We start from the raw sequence: 10,167 nt of genomic DNA, 5'->3' as shown, positions 1-10,167 counted from the left end.
CTCCATCGCATGGATGAGGAATCGGAGGCAGCCTAACTCCATAAGCACCGTGAAGGAATGCTTGAAAAAAGTGTCAGGTTTCAGGGGATCCTCCTGTAAAAACTATGGCCGTAACTTGTAACTCGTAAGGTGATCCTGAGTTAGGACGTAGGAGAGACTGGAGGTAGGAAAGGACTAGCCAGAGTGTGCGTGAAAATTACTCTGGCCGACTACAGCTGCAGTTGGCCCAGAAAACTCGGGGAAGTTCTTATTTACAGTAAGCAGCCCACAAAGCACAGCTGCCCTCCCTTCTAATGACCCAGGAAACTAACTTTTATAACTTCTTATGTATGATTTTTGCAACCGTCAGCCCTGAACTACCAGGAGTTGAACAATAAGTAACAACTTCCTTGAGGAACCAACCAGAGAAAGCCAAATATGCAGCCCTAACCAGCCATCATTTTTTTAACCCGTTTTTGAACATTTATTTAAAGATGATTTCTATTGTTTGTATGGCCTGCTTCTAATTAGCCTCCTCCAGCTTCCCTGGGCCAGTGCCTGAAATCAGAGCATACTTGAAGCTTTCCTCCTGCCTTTGAGTCTGCCAAAACACTATGATTCCCTTGCTATGGCAAGCTTTGAAAAAAGTAGCCTTTGCCTGTTCTACTTTGGGTGATCTTGGTTTATTTCCACAGATAAAATTAAGGATATTGTATGTAGATATTGTTATGGCCAGCTTATTAGCTACTACCTTTGTGCAGTTTTCCTATCATTTTCTATGAAAATTATTCAAGATTCACATAGTGATGGTAAAAGAAATTTGAAGTTTAAAATAACGCTTTTTTTATGCTTGTCCATATATACCTCTGAAATTATTAAATCTTAAAACTTTGGTATTTCCTGCATTACACAACAGTGCCAGTAAGTTGGAGTTCTTGTTTTACAATGTTACTAGGATTGATAAGGGACAGGTGTGAGTTATGGGAATGTGAGGTTAAGGAAATAATTCTATAAAATGGGACCATTTTGCTGCCTCCCACATGCTTTCTTTTCCAAGAAGCAATTTACCTGCGTCCCTGCCAGCTTAAGTGGACAGGATATGTCACATTCCTCAGCAAACTACCTGTTATTTGTAGGAGTAATGCAGGCCTGAAATGTCATTAAAAGGACCACAGATTAGCCTGAAGAAGGATACTTTTGTGATGCTAGATCCTAGATTTCAGGGAGCTAAAGATAATTCCTCATAACCATAAAATCTGTCAAGACTTTATGGTTAAGAATCCAACTAGAACCAGTCAACATGGACCAAAGTGATCTAGAGTTGTCATGGCAGTGGGGACTTGAAAGCCTGAAGTTATCCTGCTGTCCCTTATCAAAACTCAAGTAATAAACTTGATGACTGTCTGGAAATGGAACTGGGATTCCCCAATAAAACTGTCCCTCTCCTGAGAGGACCCAATCTCTCCCTTGAGAGTGTCCCCTTTCCTTTTTCCAGACATGAGGTTTCATGTCTATTACTCTAAGCAACATGTCTGAAATCTGTCTGACTTGATCTCAAGATCCAGGGTTCATAGGGGGACTTTTGTACTATCTTAGTTTTCCAGAAGGGCCCAACCCTATAACAGCATTACCTGTAGAGTTTAAACAAATATGATTGTTTGGGGCTAAAATAGATATTCCTTATAATGTCATGTATCATGTGTGGTGGGGCAATGAATGTCTTCATATCTCCACTATTTGGGGCTAAAATGCTTTTTTTTTTTTTTAACCTGGTGTGGGTCATTTTGTAGCATGGGGTAAAAATATCTCAGCCATTTGGGAGTTTGCTTAGCTATTTTACCTCATTGGTTAGATTAATTTTCTCTTCTTTCTTTTCAGGGAACCAGTCAGTGTGGGATAAGATTCAGAGAGACAAAGTTCCCAGATATTGTCTGTTTGGAGAATGCTCATTTGCTTGGTCTAGATTGTTTGTGTTTTGATTTCCCTCTTCTTATATTCACATCATCTGAGGGTCTTCTGAGACATATACTAGGTGGCTAGATGACTAACGAATATTATTCCATGACTAAGAAGGGGTCAATGTGCTATTGTAACACAGCATGGCCTGCACATATGTTAGACTCCAGTGATAGATGGTCTCTTAACAATTACTTATTATCATACAATTTTACATTTGGGGTCATTTTATAAAAGATCAAATAAATGGGATGGAATCCCTTACATACAAGTTTTCATGCTATTGTATAATGAAAAGTCTAAGAAAGGATGAAATAAGTTGATAGCACAGAATGGAGGGGGAAACTTTATTCCCCTCCTGGACAAAGCAAAAAAAAAAAAAAAAAAAACTCGGGATGAGAGGGAAAATTAAAAAATTAATATTTTGGATTTTCCAAATCTACCCCCAGCTAGTGTAGACGCTATTGTACCATCAAGGAGGATAAAGGAGCCATTGGAGCTGGGCCTCCTCCATCATAAGCAAATAAGGCAAGACCAGTTTCTCTCTGTAAGATCCAACCAGGCACTCAGTTTGGCCAGGGAGCTTCCTGGGAGCAAGACAATATTCCCTAAGGCAGTGTCTACTTGGAGGTGTAGATCAGGGTGGTCCGCCAAGAGGACATTACTGGACTTATGGTCCATTCTCAATATCAGATTTCCTGAGCTGGAAAAGCTGTCATTCACTATAGAGAGAGGATCCACAGAAAATGACCTGTTTGTCCCTGATTTTGCTATACACTGTTCTACTTGGGCAGACATCTAAGCTCTTTTGAATATTCTGCTACAGATGATAAAATGCTAATAATAGACAAGGAATGGCATCTCCATCAAGAAGATCCTACAGAGTCCCTTGCTCCTGCTGTTCCATTATTGACAACTAATTGGAACCCAAATCATGTGGAAATGATGGGTCAATTAGATCCTTATAAGTGGTTCATCTTGGCAGGATTAAAGAAGGGGGTGCCTAAGCAGAGAATTTTGAACAGAATACAGAGAATCCAGTAAAAGGCAAATGAGGACCTTTCAGAATGCTTAAAATTTATCAAGCATAATGAAAGTGCATGGACACTGATCCAGAATCCCCAGAGAATATGAGGATGGTTAACATGACATTATAGGGCAAAATATCCTCAATATTCATAAAAAAAAAAAAAACAACTTCAGGGGTTGGGATTGGGGGTTCAGTGGTAGAGAGCTTGCCTTGCAAGTGTGAGGCACTGGGTTCAATCCTCAGCAGCACCACATATAAATAAATAAATAAAGGTATTATGTCCATCTACAACTAAAAATAAATATTTTTTAAAAACCACTTTAAACCAGGCACGGTGGGGCACACCTGTAATCCCAGAAGCTTGGGAGGTTGAGGCAGGAAGAATGTGAGTTCAAAGCCAGCCTCAGCAAAAGCAAGACACTAAGCAACTCAGTGAGACCCTGTCTCCATATAAAATACAAAATAGGGCTGGGGATGTGGCTCAGTGGTCAAGTGCACCTGAGTACCAAAAAAACAAAAACATATACACACACACACAAAAAAAAAAAAAAAAAAAAAAACTTCAAAAGCTGGGAAGGGTATAGGAATGAATCCATCCCAATTGGTGGATATTGCTTTTTAAATATATAATGTAAGAGAAACAGAAAAAGGATGAGCAGGCTACAGTTTTGTGGCACAATAGGAAGAGACATAAGAAAAGGAAGGAGCGATAGATTAGGTAAACATGGAAACGTGAACCTGTAGGAGGACCTCTGTGCATACTGCAGGGAAGAGGGACATTGGAAACATGACTGTCCACAATTCAAGAAAGGGAATGGGGGAAGAGAAGGAAAAACACATAGAGATGATTAAACAGGACTGTGATTCAAATGAGGAATAAGGAGGCCCAAAGAGTCCCCTTAATCTCTGAGAGCCAATCAAGATTGCCCCACAGGAGCCCCAGGTAAATTTTTGACAGTGGGGAGTCAAATTACAAAATTTTTCTTGGACACAGGCATTACCTTTCCTGTTATTAACACTAAGGTAACTCAATTCAGCAAAAGGACCATGTCTATTACAAGAGTAAGAGGAGAAATGCAGAAAAACCCCTTAATCTAACTATGGAGTGTCAGCTTGGAGACTGAAAATTCAACATAGTTTCCTTTACACACCAAAGCACCCAATTCCATTTGAGATGCGACTTAACAAACTGGATGCTCAAATAACTTCATCTCTGAAAAAATAATATTTTTATTCATAGAAATGAGCATAGATTTGTTCAGGACTTGAGAGCCTTCATTTCTCCTTCAGAATGTTCATCCTGCTGTGCTAAATCCTTATACTTTACTTACTGTCATCCCCATGGATCATGGATGGTTTTCAGTATTGGACTTTAAATATGCTTTCTTTTGTATCCCACTGGCAGAAAAAGCCCAATTACTATTTACTTTTGGATGGTGAGATCCATTGTTGAAAACTACCTTCCAATAGTGCTGGACTGTATTTCATCAGGGTTTCAAAAATTCTCCCACCATCTTTTGTAAGATTTTAGCCAACAACTTGAGAGTTCAGCAATTGGAAGAAGGGATCTTGCCTCAACATGTCAATGATTTGCTGATTTCAAGCCCCAATTATAAAAAAATCAGTCTAACACCACTTTGATACTACATCACCTGGCACACTGTAGATATAAAGTGCCACCCCATAACGCTCAGATTTGTAAGCAGAGAGTCAATTCCCTCAGGTTTCAATTAAAACAGGAAAACATAGCCAGGTACAGTGGCACGGGTCTGGAATCTGGGACACAAAGAGGCTGAGGCAGGAGGATCGAAAGTTCAAGGACAACCGAAGCAACTTAGGGAGATCCTAAGCAACTTAGTGAGATCCTGTTTCAAAATTAAAAAAAAGAAAGAAAGAAATTTAAAGGGCTGGGGATGGGGCTCAATGGTAAAAGTGTCCCTGGGTTCAATCTCTAGTGCCAAAAACAAAACAAAAGGGAAAACAGTCCAACTGGAAAGAAGTCATTGCCAATATTCAAGCCCCTGTAACTGGGGACAACTGTGAGTGTTTCTAAGTTTGACAAGGGTTCTGCTGAATTAGGGTTCCCAAGTTTGGACTCATAGTCAAACCTCTTTATGAAGTCCTAAAAGGGTTATATTCAGGACCCTTATTTTGAACAGCTGAACATGTCGATGAGCATTTAACACTTTTAAAGAAAAATTGTCAGCACCATCCTTGGAGTTACCTAACCCTCAAAAGCCTTTCAAGTTTTCGTCCATGCAAAGCAGAACATAAGTCTCCTTCAGATTCTCAGAGAAACCCCTCAGCCTATAGCTAATTTCTCTAAATAATTGGAACAGACAGCCAAAGGTTGGCCATCCTGCCTTCAAGCATTCGCATCCACTTGTGATATCTTAAAAAGGCAGAAGAGGTCACTTCAGCATAGTCATTTAGTGTTTGTGCCTCACCGAGCATAAACTTCATTAAGAAAAAAAGATCATTGGCTAATGGCAGGTCCAATGGACAAATATCAGGCTATTTTGCTGGACAATCCAAATATTGCCTTGCAAACCAACACTGCCCTAAATCCAGCCTCATAATGAAAACTGACTCTGATCTGGAAAGTTACTGCATAGAAATTCTCTGTGCAGTCTAATTGCCACAGACTGAACTTGTCAGATCAACTGTTGGAGTTGGTGACTGGTAGCTATACATGGATGGAGCAGCTGCTGCTGAGCTGTGTGTGCTGTAGTGACACTAGACATGGTTATAGACGCCCCTACCCTCCAGCCAGCACCTCTGCACAAAGGGCTGAACTGATCACACTCACTGGGGCTTTACAGCTGTCACAAGAGAAACAAATATCTACACTGATTTCAAATACCCTTTGATGATAGTGCATGCACATGGAAATATTTGGAAAGAAAGATTATTAACTTCAGGAAACAAGGACATCAAACATCCTAGGGAAACACTGGCCCTATTTGAGGCAGTTGCTTTGCCTGTTCTGTTATACTCTGCCCAGGGCACCAAGACTAACACCCAGAGAAAGGAAACCAGAAAGCTGAGTAAGCCTCTAGACAAGCTGCTAGAGAAGCAGCTTACTGGGGATTTGATACCTCATTTAACTTGTCTAAATTCAAGCATCATTACACAGGATGTGGAATGAGCCAAAGGATAGGGTTTCAGCCAGGCATGGTGGTGCACACCTGTAATCCCAGAGGGTCAGGAGGCTGAGGCAGGAAGATCGAAAGTTCAAAGCCAGCCTCAGCAAAGGGGAGGTACTAAGCAGCTCGATGAGACCCTGTCTTTAAATAAAATAAAAAATAGGGCTGGGGATGTGGCTTAGTCGTTGAGTCCCCCTGAGTTCAATCCCAGGTACCCCGCCCCCCAAAAAACCTATCATTAAGAAAAGAGTTTCAGTGATACAGACTGACAAAACTTTGTGAACATAGGGTGATTTTACTCCCTGAAGCCCTGATGTATCCAATTTTTAAAGCACCTGCGTGTTGGCAGAGATGCACTGGCAGATTTTATACTGCCTTACCTGAAAGACCATGCCTTCAAAAGACTCTTCAAAGGCTTCTACAAGGATTCTATTTGTATGCTTAAAAGAATCCAAAACTGAACAGAACCTACCTGAAATATTGGCAATAAAAAAGGTTTATAATATAATTGTACCTTTAAAGACTGGCAAATAGGTTTTACCTGGATGCCAAAAAACAGGTGATTTAAAATTTGTATCAGTATTTGCAGACACTTTCTTATGCTGGGAAAAAGTTCGCCTACTAGAACTGAGAAAACAACTGACATAATTTAATTCTTGCTTGAGGAAATTATTCCCAGGTTTGGACAGCTGAGCTCTATTCAAAGTGATAATGGGATGTCATTTGTTTACAAGGTCACCCAGAGGGTGAGTAAAGCTTTATAAATAACCGGGGAACTAGCTGCATTTGTCCTGGAAACCACAGTCCACTGGGAAGATGGAGAAAATGAATCATGCTTTTTAAAAAAAAAAAGAAGAAGAAGAAGAAGAAAGAAAGAAAGCTGGCTAAGCTTTGTCAGGAGATTCTTTTAACATGGATTAAGTTTTGCCTATTGCTCTGCTCCAAATTATGGTAGCACTCTGCAGTGGGTATAAGTTAATGCCCAGCCTTCGGAGTATCTAGGACTATAAACGGGTACCACCACACTCAGTTTGTTCATGACTTTAAAAATAAAACTGATACAGGCACAACTGCACATTCCAGTAATCCCAACTACCCAGGAGGCTGAGTCAAGAGGATTGCAAGGTTGAGGCCAGCCTGGGTAACTTATCCAGACCCGGTCTCAAAATAAGAACTAAAAGGGACTGGGGGTGCAGCTGAGTGGTAGAGTGTTTGTCTGGTATATATAAGGCCTGGGTTCAATCCCTAACTCTAAAAATTAAACAGAAAAGAAATGTTCAAAATTCATAGGAGGAAAATTGCTGGGAGCCATTAGCCAAGTAGGTATGACAATTTCCTTGCCGGCATACCCCATGTTGCTTAGTGGAAGGACTCATGGAAATAGGACATTTTGCAGTGACATTGCAGTTAGGTGACCTTGCTCAAGGACCAGGGCGGATCCGGGATTAGGGTGTTCCCGGTTTAGGATAATTGGGTTTAGGGCGTTCCAGGTTTAAGATTATTCCTGCTGGGAATAGAGCGTATCCTGCTGCCTGTGTTCCCCTTGAGTTCTCACGGGATTCAGACAGTATTTTTGGGGAGACAGAAGCCCAGTGGATGTGGATTTGGGCAGAGAACGTGGATTTCCCCAGAACGTGATTGTAGACGGCTGGTGTGAGTTCGGGAATAAAGAGTTGCTGTTTGAATCTACAAGCTGTGTGGTGGCTCGTGATTGTGTGCCCAGCCAGACTGAAATGATAAAAACATCTGAATGACCAAAAGGGAGACCCGCCATATTCTTGAATAGATGATTTAATATCTTGAAGGCATCTTTCCTCTCTAGGATAATCAATAAATTTAGCATGAGCTCAATAAAAATACTATTAGCTTTTTTTTTTAACCCCTCAAGTATGAAATAAGTTGATTATAATTTGGAAAAAATAAGAATAGTCATATAACTCTTGAAAGAGCAGCTTTGCATATACTGGAACATATCTACGCCTCTATCACTAAAAGAAGACACTGACTTGTTGGTTGGCACATATCACAGCAAAGCAGGAGGTGGGGGAAATCCAGAAACAGACACAGAACCAACTGCAGATGCAAAGCAACTATATAATAAAGATAGCATCTCAAACTAGTGAGATAAAGGAGTTTCTAATATAGGATCCTGGGAAAACTGGCTGGCCTCATGGAAACAGATCAAATTAAATCCATTGTCCATGCCATACATCTACTATATTTTAAATGAACCAATGAATTTAAATGTAAAATTTTTAAAAATGAAACCACACAAATGTTAGAAGAGAACATGGAAAAATTCCTCCACAACTGGGAATGGGGAAAACTTTCCTAATGATGACTCAGAATTCACACACAATGGGGAGGAGATTAATAAATTTGCCTACATAAAAGTGGAAAACAAAACATTTACAAGTGTAAGATTACAAGACCATTTTCCTTATTTGGGAAAATATTTGTGATATATGTCATAGACAAAGGATAATAATGCCTAATACATAAAGACCTCCTAAAATTGGAGAAGAAAAAGATGAATACTTTGTAGAAAAATGAACCCTAGATATGGACAGTTCACTTAAAAAGAAAAGCAAATTCCCTTAAATGAATAAAAAGTTGCTCACTCTCATTCAATTTAAGAAATATAATACTTAACAGCATACACACAAAAAAAATGTCACTGGGAGATCAGGTATATATTATTCTGAAAACTAGTATATAAAAGGGAAAAAATACTTATCTCTTCTTACATAAATGATACTTCCAAGTAACCAAATAACAAATAAGGGGAACCAATAAATTGAGGCTTGATATAAATAGAATATTTATCATTTGCAATTCTTAGTGAACCATTAGGCAAAGATCACCAATGACTCCTGACATCTTTCTAATAAGAAAACTAGACATTCTGTCCATCTATAAGGCTATCTATGACATTACCTACAAGCCACCTTGGAAAAACAACTGAAGTCTGACTAAGTCTCTGGATGAGATTCCTAAATTACAGGAAATACAACGAGCACCAGAAAAATACATCAAATGATCCGACAATGAGACCTGTGCAAAATCCAGGCTGTGGGGATTTAAGCAGTTTCTCCAACAAATAAAAACAGAGATCAGGGAGGAAAGAGATAGAGAACAGACTTCTTCATTAAAAGAGAATTAAGGACCATAATAATCATTAGCTTTACATGTGTTCTCTAGATATACAATTAATATTGCTCCGTTTCCAGTTCATGTGCTTTCTTTTGTCTAACTGTGCTTGCTCACACGCTTATGCTTTCTCCCTCTCCCACTCCCGGATCCCTCTTTCAATGAAACCCAGGGCCTTGTCTGTGCTAAGCACATGTTCTACCACTGAACCATACTCCCAGACATACTGTGTGTCGTTTGAGCCAAGCTCTGTTTCTGGGTCTCCTCTGGGCAAAAATAGAGAAATACTTGCATTTTATCAGGAACTATGTCCTGGGAAGACCTTTAAAGTTATATTCAGAATAAGACCCCGCCTTTGACCTTTGACAGTACTGGCTCCAAGATGGCAGAACAATGCCCCTGGCCCTTGTCCTCTTCCTTAGTCTCTGTTAGACAGGTAGAGGCAGCGTTGTGTGGTTCAAGCAACTGTACCACTACTCCTGCACTGAGCGGGGGGGGGGGGGGGGGGGGGGGGGGGGGGAGAAAGGTGGCCTTCTCCAACCCGGGAGATCTAGAATGTTCCTGAGGCCTCCTAAATCTCCTTCCTTTGTTTTTCCCTTGTGGAGTTGAGGGTACACAGTTGTTCCCTCTGAAAATCCAACTTCCTTGACCCATCACCTCATCACTGCTCATCCAAATTCATTTTCATTTCAAACAGAAAAAGGATTATGGCTGTTTACTGAAGAAGGTCTTCCATTTAAATTGGCATCTCCACTTCCCTTCTCTCCCTGTGGGTTTTCACCTTCTTTAGATAGGTCTATAATCTATACCAAGGTTCATTTTATTAAAAAAGGAACAATAAGACTCCTGAGAAACCCCAGTATAAACTGTGAGTCTGTGAAGGAAGTACCACAAAATGAGAAAAGA

This window comes from Marmota flaviventris, chromosome 19 (assembly GCF_047511675.1).
Source record: "Marmota flaviventris isolate mMarFla1 chromosome 19, mMarFla1.hap1, whole genome shotgun sequence".
Lineage (NCBI taxonomy): Eukaryota > Metazoa > Chordata > Mammalia > Rodentia > Sciuridae > Marmota > Marmota flaviventris.
The sequence above is the reverse complement of the archived record's forward strand: the minus strand, read 5'-3'. Positions refer to the sequence as shown.